The following is a 15200-nucleotide window of genomic DNA, read 5'->3' as shown; positions in this document are numbered from 1 at the left end:
ATGCGTATGTGGGGGACAGCCTGTTTCTCACTTTCATTTAACACATAAAACAGTTGGTCAATGAGGTCCTATTCTCCTATCTAACTTCCTCCTTGGTGATGTGCAAACATTCCCAAGTAACAAGTGATAGCACAAGAGGAAATGAGCTCAAGTTGTGCCAGGGCAGATTTAGACTAGATATTAGGAAAAATTTCTCCACAGAGAGAGTGGTTAGGCATTGGAACAGACTGCCCAGGGAAATGGTACAATCCCAGTCCCTGGAAGTATTCAACGAACGTGTGGACGTGGTGCTTAGGGACATGGTTTAGAGGTAGACCAGGCAGTTAGGTTAACAGGTTTGACTCGATGATCTCAGAGGTCCTTTCCAACCTTAATGATTCTATTATTCTATGATTGGGCCATATGTATTACATGAACGGATACAGAAACTGGTAACATTCTCTATTAATGATTAACAGCTATGACCTAATCCTTTTTTAATAAAAATCAAAAGCAAATTACATTTTCGTGATCGTACCAACCTTGAAACATAAAATTAATTTAACAGCACAGATTATTAGCATAGTCCAAGAACATTCTTCTTTTCTTGATCCTTGCATAAGAAAATGGACAGCTTTAATTCTGGGAAATGGTGTAAAGGATATAATTAATTGAGAATTATATTCAGACACCATCTTTACTAAAGCAAACTTCTACTCAATAAAAATTCAACCCTTCATAAGCATACTGTGATGTTACAATAGGAAAAAAAGCAGGTGAGCAGTAGTGTCTTTTCTTGAACTGGAAGGGACCCAACAATAGCCAGAGTTACTGGAAGAACAACCACCTGCTCATCATAAAAAGAGGACAAGATAACTTACTTAAGAAATGAAGGATACCAAAGAAGGTATTTTTTCTAAAATGAAGAAAAACGATGGTTACCAGAAATAGTTATATATTTATGTATAAATACATGTATTTCTTTATATAGAAAGAAGAGTAATGAAGAAAAACATTTTAAAAAGCACCAGCTTGTGATTCAAGAAGTGCTCTTTTCTCTCCCTTAACTTTCCTGTCTGTAAATAACAGCATTTACTTTAAGGCTGCCCACAGGATCTCCTGCCACCATAAAACTCAGATTCTAGAATGAGGATTTTGCCATAGCAAGAGCTGAGTGAGCCTAAATCCAACATATACCCCAGAGAAGTGACAGATGGAATTAGGTTAAAGAGCTGGAAGGAGACTTTTTTATACTGTTAATGATGCCTTCATTTACACTGAAAATTGCTGAAACAGAATTCCACCTCTCTTCATTGCAGCTGCAGAGCCACAATGTTTAGCTACACTCTGTTGCTTTTCATATTTCCCTTTGTAATATTTTAAAGTCTCCCTCAAAACGTTATATCTACTGTTCCTTCATCACTTTACATGTAAAATACCTGCTCAGATCAGTTGTATCACTACATAATCCAAAAAGTTTTCCTATCCATAAAATGTGTGAATTTAGTTTTCTGCCATCCATGAAGACCTTCCATGAAGACCACAGTTGATATTTAGGCTATTCCACATCTCTATCATATAAATAAAATAAGGCTGACTTTATTAACCAAAATCACTTGCTGCTGCCATAAAAGAAAATCCACAACCTCCAGCCACCACCCTTTGCCTAATCAAAATAATTAGCTGTTTTGTTCTGAAGCCACTTACATTGCAAATACTATGTTGCAAACTAAGCTAGCTGGGCCATTACAGATACGTGGAATTACAGTTCTATAATAAATTGCACAAATAACAGAAACATCTGGAGCATAATTTCTTCTGTGAATTTATTCCGTGTGGAAGGAGTAGATATTCAGCACTCACTCTCAAGTATGATATTGAAAGTTAGCAGACAATAATGGAAGGAGAGGAGAGAGCTGTCTTTAAAAATAAGAAGTGAATCACTTATATATTATTCCCAGATTTAATACTTGTACGTAAAAGTGTTTACCACTTTTATTGAACTATTTGTCAGTTTTCTGCTTCCTTTAAATATCAGTCTACATCCCTCTGTCTTGAAGACTAACTTTTGTATCATGATTCATCTAGACACAGCTGAGGCAATATTTTGTTGGCTCGATTGGTGTGCCGTTAAGTTTATGGCCCCATTCCTGCAATGGAAGCTGCAAGCACCTCTTTCATTACTATTTGATAAGTAACTTGAGAGCCACAGATGGATGTCGCTATGGAAACACGAGTGATTATTATAAAGACCAATGCAACAAAAATGGACACCTCCATGAGGCAGCAGCTTCCTTCAGTTTCTTTCTTTTTCCCAAAGCAGCTTTCAATAATAATTTCAGTAAGACTTCTTCTTCACTGAAAGCTCAGGCTGGCATCTAAAAAATCCAACTATCTCTAAATGTTATTCTTTTCTGTTTTTTTTTTCCTATCCACCTGACTGGAAAAGCAGTGGAGAACCCGTGTCATTTCTGCAAGCCTGCAGGACTGAGAGGTTAATGTCCCCTCCCAGGAGTACAAGGGGACACTCTGGTCTCTGAAATGTGAACAGGGAAACTTCTCGGCCTCTTCTAAGATTGTTTCCCTGCTTCCCTTTCCCTTCCCCCTTGTAGCGGCCACTTCAACAACCACAAACCCAGGGCACAGGGGTCTCCATGAGCACATGGAAACCCTTTTCTCTCGGAATGATTGCCCCTCACCAGGGAGACTCTTCAGACCATTCCCTTCAAGGACCTTGAGTCCACGGTGTGCTAGAAGAGGTCAGCTAAAGAGAATGATGGAGAAGGAGTATTTTCCCTGCTCTGGTATCAGTTACACCGGGAGCTCAGTACACAGCCACTAACTAAAGCCAGCAATGTTCGGAAATAGTAATGCCAGCATTGCCAGGCGCAGAGCAGCCCGGAGCAGAGTAACGGGTGCTGCAGCTGGCATGGTGCAGCAGAGGGTCCATGCCGACCCACCTTCCCCAAGGTCATCCTGACTATGTCAGCTATGACATCAGCACTTCTTGCAGGCCCGTTTCTGATGACGACGGTTTTTGCTTTGCTGCTCTCTCCATCGCGACTCCCCGCCCACATTTCCCAGCGGAGCTGCCCCCGGGGCCGGGGCGCCCCGGACCGCGGCTCCGCTCGGGGCGGGCGGTGCCGCAGCGCCTGGGGATGTGGCGGGAGGCGGCCTCGGCGCCCCGGTTCGCCGCGCCGCGGGGATGTGCGCAGCGGCGCGGGGGCGGGATCGCGCCGCGCCCCCCCGAAGCTGCGGCCTCGGCCCGGCCCCGCCGCCCGCCTCCCAGCCCCGCTGTCAGCGCCGGCCGCCCGCACGGCAGCGGGGCGCCGCTCGCTGCAGGGCCGGCGGGGCACGGCGGGGCGTGCGGCGTCTCCCTGCAGTGGCTGCTTTGGTACCGGGGGGCAGCGCCCTCGGGGGGGCGGCGGCTGCGCCCCACGCGGCGTCCGTCCGTCCGTCCGTCCGTCCATCCATCCATCCATCCATCCGTCTCTGCGTGGGCGGCGGCTCGTGTGTGTGTGTGTGACTGACAGTGCGGCGCGCACAGCGCGGGGGCAGCCGCCCTCACGCAGCCAGCCGGGGGCCACGCCGGCGCGCCCCGGCTGCGGCAGCCCCTTCTCCGTCCCCCGGAGCCCTCCCCGGCGGGGGCGACCTCAGCGGCCTCGCTGCTCCTCCTCCTCCTCCCTCCTGGCGGGTAGGTTACGTTACCTGGTCTCTAGCTCGGGCTGGATCTAATCCCGCGGCCGCCGCCGGCTCCTCTCCCTGCCGCGGGGGTGAGTGGGGTAATTAATTTATTTATTTCCCATGAGGTGTCCTCGGCAGCAGAGCAGCGGCGGGAGAGCCCGGGCCGGGAGGCAGGGAGGGAGGCCCGGGTGCTGCTGCGGGGCCGATGGGGCGCCGCTGTCCCGGGGGTGCTGCCGGGGAGCGGCCGAGGCGCTTCAGCACCGGCGCGGGGGGGCGGGGGCTGCGGAGGAGACGCCTCCCGGGCTGCCCAACCCGGCTCCGCGGGGCCGGCGGGGGCGCGGCGCCCGGCCCGGGGAGACGGAGCCAGCGCGGGAGGTTGGACGCGCCGCGCCGGGCCGCGGCGGGGGGCGCGGGCGGGGGGACGCGGGCGGGCAGCAGCGGGCCACCGCGCCCGCCGGGGCGAGCCGTGACCCCCCCCTCGTTTGCAGCCTCCCCGCCTGCCTGCCTGCCCGCCCGGGGCCGCCGCCGCGGGTCCAGAGGCCGCTGAGCCCCCCTCGCTCTGAGGCGCGGCCGGGGCACCGGGACCTCCCCGGGGAACAGAAGGGCACGGAGAGCCCCACCGGCCGCCTGTCGCGCTCTTCGCCTCACTTCGGGCAGCACAAGACATGTCCACCCCCCCACCCCCGGCCCCACCCCGTTCTCCTCCTCTTCAGGGCTGAGGATGCCAAGTATTTCACATTCTAAGGCTGTTTGCACTCGCTTTTCCAAGGAAAGGTTACAAAAAAGCCCATCAGTTTACGCGTTTTAGGAAAAAAAAAAAATCGCAGGAATCTTTTTGTGCAAAACGCAGAAACTTCTTTTTCTGAAGCAGGAACTGAAATTTGGCTAGTCAGCAGTGAGTTCTCAATTTAAATCGTGGTCACCTCTCCCTTTGTCCCCTTTTTCTGTCCCTTAAAAAAAAATAAAATTACAAGGACTATTTTGTATATGTCATGAACATATTTATGAAAGTGGCCACTAAATTCTAAAAAAAAAATCTGTCCTTAAGGCTAAAATCCTGTAGGGAAAAAGATAGAACATAATCACATAATTACATAATTAAAGCCTTTACCATAATGCCTATTCTCATAGGTAAAGGTTGCACACTATGTGCAACATTTTAAGTAGTGTGAGGAGGCAGGAGTAATTACAGTTGTTGACATTATGTTGCAAAATATGTACAAAAGTAAACGTGGTTATCATGTGATTTTTTTTTTTAACTTTTTTGCATGTACTTTATTTAGTGAGAGCTTTATGAATAGCGTCTTCACAGACATGTTAGGAACTGAGACTGCCTGTGTATGGATGGGAGCAGAGAGAACTTGGGTTGTAGTTGGAGATATTCCAGTTTGCTGAGCTGCTAGTGAAGGAGGGAAGGACTTGATAGGGTTGTCTGTTTATTTTCCATTAATAACATTTGAATCCCTTAGCTAGCATCAGCTGCAATGAACAAAAAAGTTTGAAAAATAATCTGGAAAGGAGCATGGCATCACCCAAAAAAAGCTGCAGCATGAGTGGCAGTACCTATTACACATCAAAGAATCTGTCCACAGAGGACTGCCATCTTGAAGGACAAATTCATAGAAATCAGGTTTCTTTGGCTCCGTTGCTTATGAATCTGTTTGCTTTTATGTGAGAAGTGTTAGGAATTATTCTGTGTTTTAAACTATAATCATTAAACCAGAAGACACAGACCCAGAAATGTAACATTTTATCATTCCTTCTTTCTCTAGGATATTATTGTTATAATTTTGTATCGTCTGCTTTCACTGCAAGTTCTTCAGATTAAGGAGAGAATACTTTGTCACGTGTTTGTAAAGCAGCCAGATCGCTACAGTCTCTGGGCAGATCCTGGCACTGTAGTCACAAGGAGCAGTAAGTAGTTCACTGGTAGACATAGCACACACTGTTATTCCTGAAACAGACTGAACATTTTGGAGTAATTTTTGTGACATCACGTAAGCTTATTAATACTTGAGTTATGTACCTGAGTCCAGGGACATTTTTAGGAGCAAACACCCATAGTGACTGCCAGGGCAACTCATGGAAGTCATAGTTGCATTAATTTAGGTAGTAGTGTCAGTCATCTGTTGCGCAAGTGTGTGAAGGGAGCCTGTGCCCAGCATCCCCACAGTGACAGTGTCTGTCCTGGCAGCAGGTTGCACTCCAGGCTTTGGAAGACCAACAAGCACACAAGAGGGGCCCACTAAGCCACTCGAAGAGAGGAGCAAACACTAAGCAGTGACTCTTGGGCATGCAAGCAAAGAAGGTTTGGGTACAGATGCCCATAGCCAAACTCACTGTCTTTTCCAGCCAGGCCCGCAATTACAGGATTAAAAATATGTAAATTAGGATGAAATCTGATGTAAGCTCTTTCATAGAGAAACTGCTAGTGCTGAAATCAAAGTTGTGTACCTGGCATTACAGCGGTGTTAAGCTCTCTTCCATATTCGAACGCTTTGTATGCCCTGAAGAAAATCATAGGCCATATAGGACCTCAGACAATTCCTCTAAAATGCAGAGTATGGCTACATTGTCTTTTACAGTGAAATGTTAAAGTTCACATACTGTTTTATAGAATGTTAGGAAAGTGATTTTCAAAGGGAGCTGAAAAATAAATACATGAAGATATAAATGGTACCTGTTTTTCATTGCATGGTTCTATCTCCTCCACTGATGTGCCTTAACTAGAATAAATATAAAGTTATATAGATATAAGCATAGATTTTTTTATAAATGTATACAATGTATATTACAGACAATACATTTTACACAGTGATATATGTGATAAGGTATATCATATACACAGTATTTGATATAATACATAGTACATACTGCACACTATGTATAGTACAGTGCTACATACAGTACAAATGGATGTATTCTATGTTTATATATAATAAATTGGTATTTATATTACTACTGTATATATTAACATATCTATATAGAAATAGTAGATTATATTAACATATGTTAACCATTACAGACATACACATTTTCTGTATATACATATGTGCCTCATACAGTTTCTTTCTATATGTCTTTTCAAAACACACTCTCTAGAAAAGGTGTATGCATCTTAATTTACTTACTGTTGCTGTGTGCTTCATCGCATTTTGCCTTTTCTAGTCCAAGGCAGAGACTGAACATAAGCTAGCTGCGCTTATAACAGTGTGTGATTCTGGCCTACAGTCTGCACAAGTTTAGATACACTTAGTGTCTGCATCCTGCTTAAAGTCACAAAAATTACCATGAGACCTCAGACTAAAAGTTGATGTATGATTTTATTTTTTATGTGGACCTCAGCTGCAGTGGCATCAGTTTTTTAAAGTGAATGCACTCCTCTGCGAGTGCTGCAGAACAAAGGTTCTGAAGTGATTCAGTTCCCTGTTGCAGATACAAAAATTGTCATCATTCTATATTGTTCCAATCTCAGAGCACCTTCAGTGTAGGAAACCCATTATTCAAATTAAAAATATTCATATCCACCCTCTAAGGGTAAGAATTAAAAATGCATTAGTGATAACAATTGATAATTTACATGTGAATTTCAAGAAGCTAGCAAAGGTTCAGAGCTGCATGTACACGTGTGTATGTGTCTGTGTATGGGAGGGTGGCATTCTGTATTTTTCAGTGATACAATTATAAAGAAGAAATTAAACAAACTTATCTATCTAGCATGTGTGTGAGAAGAAGTCACACATCTGGTTACTCATTCTGTGTCCATTCGATAGTGAGATAGACTTCTGGGAGGTTGAACATTATACACTCACCTGTTTTGGTTGATAACAGCTTGAGGTCTCTTTAGTGATATTAACGGAAAAAGTTTTTAAGTATTATTTTTCACCAGAGAAAAAGAAAATGCTGCAAATGCTGAATACCTGAGGGTATTTTCTGTGAGTATATCCACTAATTGTTTGGGTAAGTTTCCTAATGGAACAGTCCATTTACCCCACGTGCTACTTGTCATGCAGTTTCATTTGAACCCAAAATTTTACAGGCCCTCTTCTAAGCTTACATTCCTCTGCTACATCACAGGTTATGTCTTCTAGTCGCAGAGTCTGGATCTAAAAGGTGCATGTTTATGATTGTGTGTCATTCTGGTCTACATAAGATTACATTCTGATTATGTTATGTTTTTTCTGGACTGATTTCTGTTCCATAAATACACAACTCAAACTTCTCTCACATCCATATACAGGCTGGTGTGGTGTGCGTACTCCTCATCTCCAGCAAATACACAGGATATTATCATTAGGATTATATTGGTAAATCACCTAGGCCACCTTCTGTAAGCTTTGTATCAACAACTAATCATTGTCAGTCTGTGTCTCACTCCACCCTCATTCATACACACAGATAGCTCTGTCACTAGCATAAAACTTTAATTCTAGTTCTCTTAGTGAGAGATATGTATACTTCAATTTTTGTGATAAAATTCATATAAATATGATTAGACTGTAGAATTCTAATGATAAAATATAGCCAAAGCATGTCTTTCTATTAAGGTCAGTTTTCTCTATAAGCATCAACCATGTCTATTCCAGGCCCAATAAAATTCTTTTCTTTTACAGCTCCCGGGGACACAGAACACCGTACATTGTAACTACAGCAATAGACTCAACTGCAAAAGATCTCTATCAGGCATCACAGAGAATTTGAGGCAACTGGCAGTTATCAGCTGAAGCAGGTAGTCAGTAGAAGTGTAGAAGATAAATAGATAATAGAAAAGCAATCTGGAAACCTGGGAGAGATAATAAACCTCTCTTCTAGAGGGGAGGTAACAACTCAGGTAGGTCGCTGATGAACTCAACTCCCAAATCAGTGCTGCGTCTAGTACTGCTGAAAATACAGTAGCAGTTTGTGCCTGTCAGCTCTGAAGTAGTATTCAAGATGTTGTTGGAAATGCAGTTTGACATATTCAGTTATAGAAATCACTATTGCAGTCAAGTGAAGAAGGATCATACTGCCGAAAGACAGCTGACCAAAATCCCAGGGACACGATGACCCTCTATTAAATTACAGCTGCCAGAATAGAAGACTAGTTACACCCCCTTCTTATTCTGCATGTTGCTGTGTCTATGCTGCCAGTGCAACCATTACATAATATTCCTGCCATACTGACCATGGTCTTCTGTGAGGCACGTGATTTCTTTTTTGTGTAATTTCTACTTGTCTTAAAATAACCTAACCATTCTATTTTCTCTACCTTGAGCACAGAGAAGAGAGGGAAAGGCCTATGTCTGTGAGTAAAAGAATGTGTTGTTCTTAGTAGCTGTATATTAAAACAGTCCTACAAAACATCTTTCTCTTCAAGTGTCTCTTATAATTCTCAAATTCCTGTCTATGAAAAGTGTGAAATCTTCCATGAACATGCAAGGAAACTCATACCATTTGATAACTCTTCTTGCTGGGTTCTGAGACGTTGTAGGACTATATTGATGGTAGGGAGATAGCATTGTTAGAGTGAGCACAGAGAAGTCTGTCAGTGGCGTTTTTCCACCAAAGAAGTGCTAGAGTTACTCCGCTGACATCTGTCTTTATTTTGTTAACTCACTCAGGTGGACCATACAAAGTAGCTGATGTCCGTGAAATTTGAATTCTTGTGGAGCTGAACAGCAAAAAAAATTTAAAAAAAAGACTTCTGCTGCTCAATTTGCTTTGAAAGATGCTTTAAAAAAATCTATCTGTACCACAGGAGTTATAAATCATTCTGTTCATTTACACTGAAAACACATAAACCAAGACACATGCATCAAATATTTTTAGAGTATTAGTTACCCCTATGAAAGAAAGTCCTAATCAAGAAAGCAACATAGTATATTCACAGAATGCATTAACAAAATTTAGATGTGTCCATGTTGCTGGTTGCGTAAATAATGTATGTCCTTTGAACAGTCCTCTCTATGATTCCTAAAAAATAACTGATGTACATGTTTTTATTTTTTATTTATTGTTTTAATACTTGTTTTACTATGCCACTGGACATGAATTAATTGTGTGCTTTTGTAAATTCTGCCTCTAAGCAGTGATTGCTGAGGGTATTTTTCCTTTCATATCTCATTCTGTGACTGCTAAAAGAAGAAAAGCCCAAAATTTCAAAGCTTACATACAATAGAAGTTTAAAATGACCTTATATTATTTTGAGGCCTGGTTAGTCTTTCCATTGTGCCAGTATAATCCTAGTGATAGACTCTGGGCAAGTCAAGATCCAGTTTTTACATCAATTTCTCAGTTCAGGTGTTATACAACTGCAAATTACTACCATTGTGTTATAAGATATGCCTAACTTCATTAGATTACATGTCTTTTTAGGCAGCAGGAGAATTTTCTTTGTGACTTACATATTTTTATTTGTTTTTAAAAGAAGATGAAAGAGAAAAAAAAACTTAATATATAAAATTCTAGAATGTGCCTAAATATTTATTATATGATTCCTGTATATCAGTAATGATCAGCTAACAAGGTATTGACAACATGTTGTCCTAAACAGTGCAAATAATACATAGGGAATATATGGAGCGAGAAGTAAGGATGCATCTCTCCCAGGGAAGCATCCTGAGCATTAGGATAGAAAAAGGTCTTTTTTCACTTTTTTCTCTCTCCCATGAATCCTTTGAATGTTTTGGTCTTTTTCTACTCTGTCATCCAGATTCAACAGGAAAAGTGGAGAACAAATAATTCAACTCAGTCTCAGACTACATAACGCTCAGATTCAGGTACTCCCATAAGAGGGGAAAACAGAGGGAGGTCTTAGCATCTCTTTCTGCTAAAGAGATCTCGAGTTCCCTAATTGTGCATAAAAGGAGGCATCCTTCATTACCTGCTTGTGCTCAAAAGTGAGTTCAGTGCTCTGAGTCTCAGGTGATGAAGGTGTCTTTGCTATGTAGGTACATGAGTTAGAAAACTGTTCAGACAGACATCATGGTTGAGCGTTCCCGAAACTACTTGCTGTACCACCAGTGGAAAGGGAAAGACTTCCTCCTTAAGGTTTCTGAATTTCCTTGTGGAGGCACTTAACCCACTGACTGTGTGAGAGCTGGGGTACCTAAGGGACTAAATCTGAAACATCCTGCCTGGCAGATGTTATGTCTTCTTATTAAAATCACAGTTTACTTTGCAACTCTTCTTTGGGATAGTCACTGTTTCTCGAAGTGGGTAAAACCTAAGAAAAAGAACTACATTTGGATTACTAGTGCTTTGCATGCTTCAAAACTGTAAAAATCCTCAGTATATCATGTATTTACTTTCTTTACTGATTAGGTCAAAAATGTGGTTTTGCAAGATAAAGGTATTATAAAAGATTTCAGATGTAGCGATATGTTTGTTTTGGGGGCTACACACCCAACAGGTCCTTCTCCCAACACACAAATAGACACCGGGAGACTTTTGAAGAAGAAACCACACAATACTTATGTGTGTGGTTCTACAGGGAAGTGCAAGGAAGCAGAAGTCAACTCTCTTTTTGGAGAAGGCCTCAGACTGCTAATCCAAAACCCTGTTTTCCCCAACAGATATGTGGCACAGCACCTATGTGTTTGCAGGTGTTCGCATACGTGCTTTTCTTTTTGATGTCTCTCTTATTCTGTAACAATTAGGCCTGCTGGAGCTTCTGCTGGTGCCCTGGGATCACACTATTCTGTTTTGGTTACTCCACAAAATCAGTAGTAAAAATTTCTTTCTTCATGTTTCTTCAGTCATTGTCTCGTTGCCAGTAATGTCTTTGGATACATAAGTATGATATCTTGTACTGAAATATCCACTTCTTATCAAATGGATGGAATTCTGCAGCAGTTTATTGTGGTCTAGGGTGTGACTTCAGTGGAGATTAAGATGCCTTAGGCATCTATATGGAACTGCTGAAGTGTAAGTTATATGTGTAAACTCCTGTTCTAGCTAACAGAGTCAGTGCAATTCATGGAGCCTACTCAGTGCCTTGTCAGCTGACAAACTGGTTTGCATATGTTTCAGAGTGAGCTGGGTTGTTCCCTAGGCTCCATCTAAACACAGAGAAAAAATATGGCATCTTGTAAAATGTACTGTCAGTTTCTGTGTCTTGCAGTTCTCTAAAGGACGCAACTCCCAGAAACTGGAAAAATATTCTACTGTAATCATTAAGTTTCTGACAAAAATAGTAAAAAGAACTTTCTTGAGTTTCCTTCAAAAATAAATTGGATTCCGTGAGATTGTCAAATCTTCTCTTGTCATTTGCTGTGACTTGTGCACATCATATACCTCTATACTCTAAACTGGTAACACATATTTGGCCAAGTAAAAGCAATCTTGGGTAATCTTTGTGTGCCTTTATCCTGAAAACATGTATCAATATAATGATGTCAGTTCTTGAATCTCTCAGGCTTATTCAATAAATATTAACAGGATTATTTGCGTTGGTAGCCTGTAATAATGGGAGACTGCATTTGTTGATGCAGAAGGTTACTCTGAAGTCGGTGTCTGAGTGTCTTACTTACCTGTTCCATGTGAATAAAATACTTCCCTGTAAACATAGTTTTTCATTTCCTTTGTAGTGAGTGTATATATTGGGGGAAGTAATTTATCCTTTAGCCTAAAGATTTTTACTTCTCATAGCATCAACAACCTGTTTTGTTTTAGAGCATTGGGTTAATCTGAAGATCAGCAGCTAATATACCAGAGAGCAGGTTTGAATTCAACCATCAGATAAAAACAGAAAGCCATAACAAAGGAAACAATCCAAGTTATGGTTGGACTAAGGTTACATAGGGTGGCTACTGACCCAAGACAGCTACAGAGACAGAGCCTAGACAGCTGCAGAGCAGTGGCAGCCAGCCAGTGTTCCTGAACAGATGAAGATGAGGCCAAAAGGAGGAGGACTTAAATCTCAGATATTAGCTGCTCTAATCTAGAATGAACAAGCTATTTAAGAACCTTACATACTGTGTCAAGAATTACAACAGCTAGTTGGAAACAAAGTCCTTGAAGTTTCTTGTGCAATTTTTCAAATAGAAATTCTCATAACCAAAGTATTTTAAAAATATTAGCTTTTGAGACATATTTACTTCTAAAAATTGTATACAGTAGGTACATCATAAAAAATATTTGCCCTCAAATATGTCATATACTGAGTCATTAAAGCAAGGCCATGACTTCACAGGCACATCTCAGTTTATGCAAAGATAATCCTAGTTATCCTTCTTTGGCTGGGAATTAGGATCTGTGAGCCCACATATATCGCTTTTAGTATCCCAACTAGCCCACTCTTCATGATGGTATACTGTGTCTTGTATACTGTAATTGTTCTTTGAACAAACAAAAACTATTTATGAAAGCCCTGTTTCTCTCTGAAAGTACATTTTTCAGATATAATCTAGAAGTCGTGTGCATCTCCACTGTCTGAAAAAGTTGCTTTTCCTATCCTATTTATAAAGCATATTCATGCTTTACAAAATAGTTGCAGACCCTGACACAAAGGCCTGGCAGTTGAAAACCAGACAATTAAACAGCTCAAAAATGAGGAGAAGAAATGCAGTACAAAAAGATCTCTGCAAAGAACCTGTAGCTGTCTGTGGCCCTCGCCATTATTCTGTGTAGGACATACTCAGGTAGTTTGGATTAGCCATGGATACAGATGACATCAGAAGCAGTGCTTTAAATCTTTTCAATTTTCCGTTATGAAAATATGCTGTAGAGCTGTGGTATCAGATATGAAACAACCCCTTACATATTTTTTTTAATGTCAATGGAATTATTTTTCATTAACTTTTAAGTTATGTGTGCTGTATACTATGTACATTTTTTTTTCCTATTAAATACAAAAATCTTTCCTGATAAGGGCATCCTTTCTCAAAGTACTTAAAATAGAATAGCTTCATGCTGTGGATAGCACTTTGACATTGAAGAAAACCAGGGAGATGCAAACAAATTCTAGCAAGTCTGGAAGTGGTGCCTGTATACTTTGGAATGGTTTGACTCATTAGTAGATTAATAGGCTGCATAGAGAGCTGGATCTTTGAAAGAAGCCTGTGAATTAAGGGCAGGTTATTACCCTGTAGTTCCCATTAGCCTGCACATTAACCAGAGAGATCTACAGATATTTCTGTCCCATACAAATCACTGGAACAATGGATATACGCTTTATATAAAATAAGTATGGCCATAAAATGGAATGTAGGAACATTTTACAATTACTGCAGTTAGAATGTCCAAAGCCTTTGAATACAGCTGTGTCAGGATTTTTATTCTCAAGAGCCTACCTATTCACGAATCTGAGGCAGCTGAACATCACAGAGTTAGGTTTCCTAGTATGGTTATTTTTTGCTCAGTAATAATTCATAAAACCATTTAACAACTTTCATGTAAAAATATATTTTGATATATAGATTGTGATGACAGATACAGGGAGATACAGCAGTTCCTTCCAAAGGGCTTGTAGTGTTCTGTGCATCCAGGAAGTTCATAGGAAAGGTCAGCAAGGTCCCAAATACTGCACATTAAAGAGTTCAGTTGCAAGGGGGAGCCTCTGCCAGGCACATTTTGAATTTCAGTTACTTTATGCGGGATTCATATGACCACATGGAACTTTTGCAACATAGCAGCTACATTGGAGCTAAGCATCTAGGCTACCCTTGTTCTCAGTGGTTAGAAGCAGGCATCTGAAGGACACAGTTAATTTAATCAAAAAGGTCTAAAATGGGTCAGTGGAATTGTGTTCTGGAACTGCCCATTTGTCTCTACTGACTACAAAGACAACCCAGGGTGTTAGTACAGGTATAAACATCTGCAGTTCAAAAATCTAAAGTTAAGTGACATGACTTCCATACTAACTTTTCCCTTATTTGCATATTGCCATCCTTTTTCAGGGAAAAATTGATCAATGGACTCAAAACAGATTTATCATACTGCCTTTAGCTGATTTTTGACTGCTCAATAGTTCATTATATCCACTCCGTTTGTGTCCTGTAGTACAATGACTTATCACAGGCTTCCAATTTTGGCTGATAGTTCTGCACTAGATAAACACATTACTAGTTAAGCTGAAGAAAATAAAAACAAAAAGCCATTAAGTTATGCATGAGAACTTATGAATTTCCAGAGTAATGGACTTTCTCCTATAGTCTCCAGCATTGAACAATGACAAGGATGGAGAAGAGAGAGATTTTGTTGTCTTTCCCGATTTTACTTTAGATGTAGTAAGAGAAATTTCATCCTGATTCTGCCTGCCCATTAACGTATGCTCCTACACATAAAGACTTAAAACTTTGTTGGTCAGTTCACTATGCTTTAACTGCAGGTTACTATTTTTATGTACTCCATATTTTATTACTTGAAAAGTATGCTTTGAATAGATCCTGTAGTGTGGATGTAATATCCAAAAGCGAAAAAATGGCACAATTCTGCTGCACTCGTAGTTTGTGTAAGGTATAAAGAATCTACTTACAGATGGCTTGAACCTCCATGAAGCTCTGCAGGAGCAGGAGTATTTTATGCATTGACAAGTCCAAAGCTACGGCTAATGAACC

General features: G+C 41.3%; 1 protein-coding gene and 1 long non-coding RNA gene across 3 annotated transcripts in view; one reads left to right on the top strand and one right to left on the bottom strand.

Annotated features, from left to right (window-relative positions):
* Positions 1-3956, bottom strand: part of SLC16A7 (solute carrier family 16 member 7) — an 82160-nt gene extending 78204 nt beyond the window's left edge. For both annotated transcript variants that reach the window (XM_087764846.1, XM_087764845.1), the window contains exon 1: positions 3688-3956. The gene's annotated coding sequence lies outside the window, so the exon portion shown is untranslated. The remainder of the gene's footprint in view (positions 1-3687) is intronic.
* On the top strand, positions 3286-14521 carry LOC148054548 (uncharacterized). The gene is made up of 3 exons (XR_015706369.1): positions 3286-3752; positions 5436-5577; positions 8277-14521. It is a non-coding gene; the product is annotated as an uncharacterized LOC148054548 (long non-coding RNA).
* Positions 14522-15200: the final 679 nt, after the last annotated feature.

This window comes from Nipponia nippon, unplaced genomic scaffold, assembly GCF_047370975.1.
Source record: "Nipponia nippon isolate SJK-2023a ecotype South Korea unplaced genomic scaffold, ASM4737097v1 scaffold_3, whole genome shotgun sequence".
In the NCBI taxonomy this organism is placed as follows: domain Eukaryota; kingdom Metazoa; phylum Chordata; class Aves; order Pelecaniformes; family Threskiornithidae; genus Nipponia; species Nipponia nippon.
The sequence above is the reverse complement of the archived record's forward strand: the minus strand, read 5'-3'. Positions and strand labels throughout refer to the sequence as shown.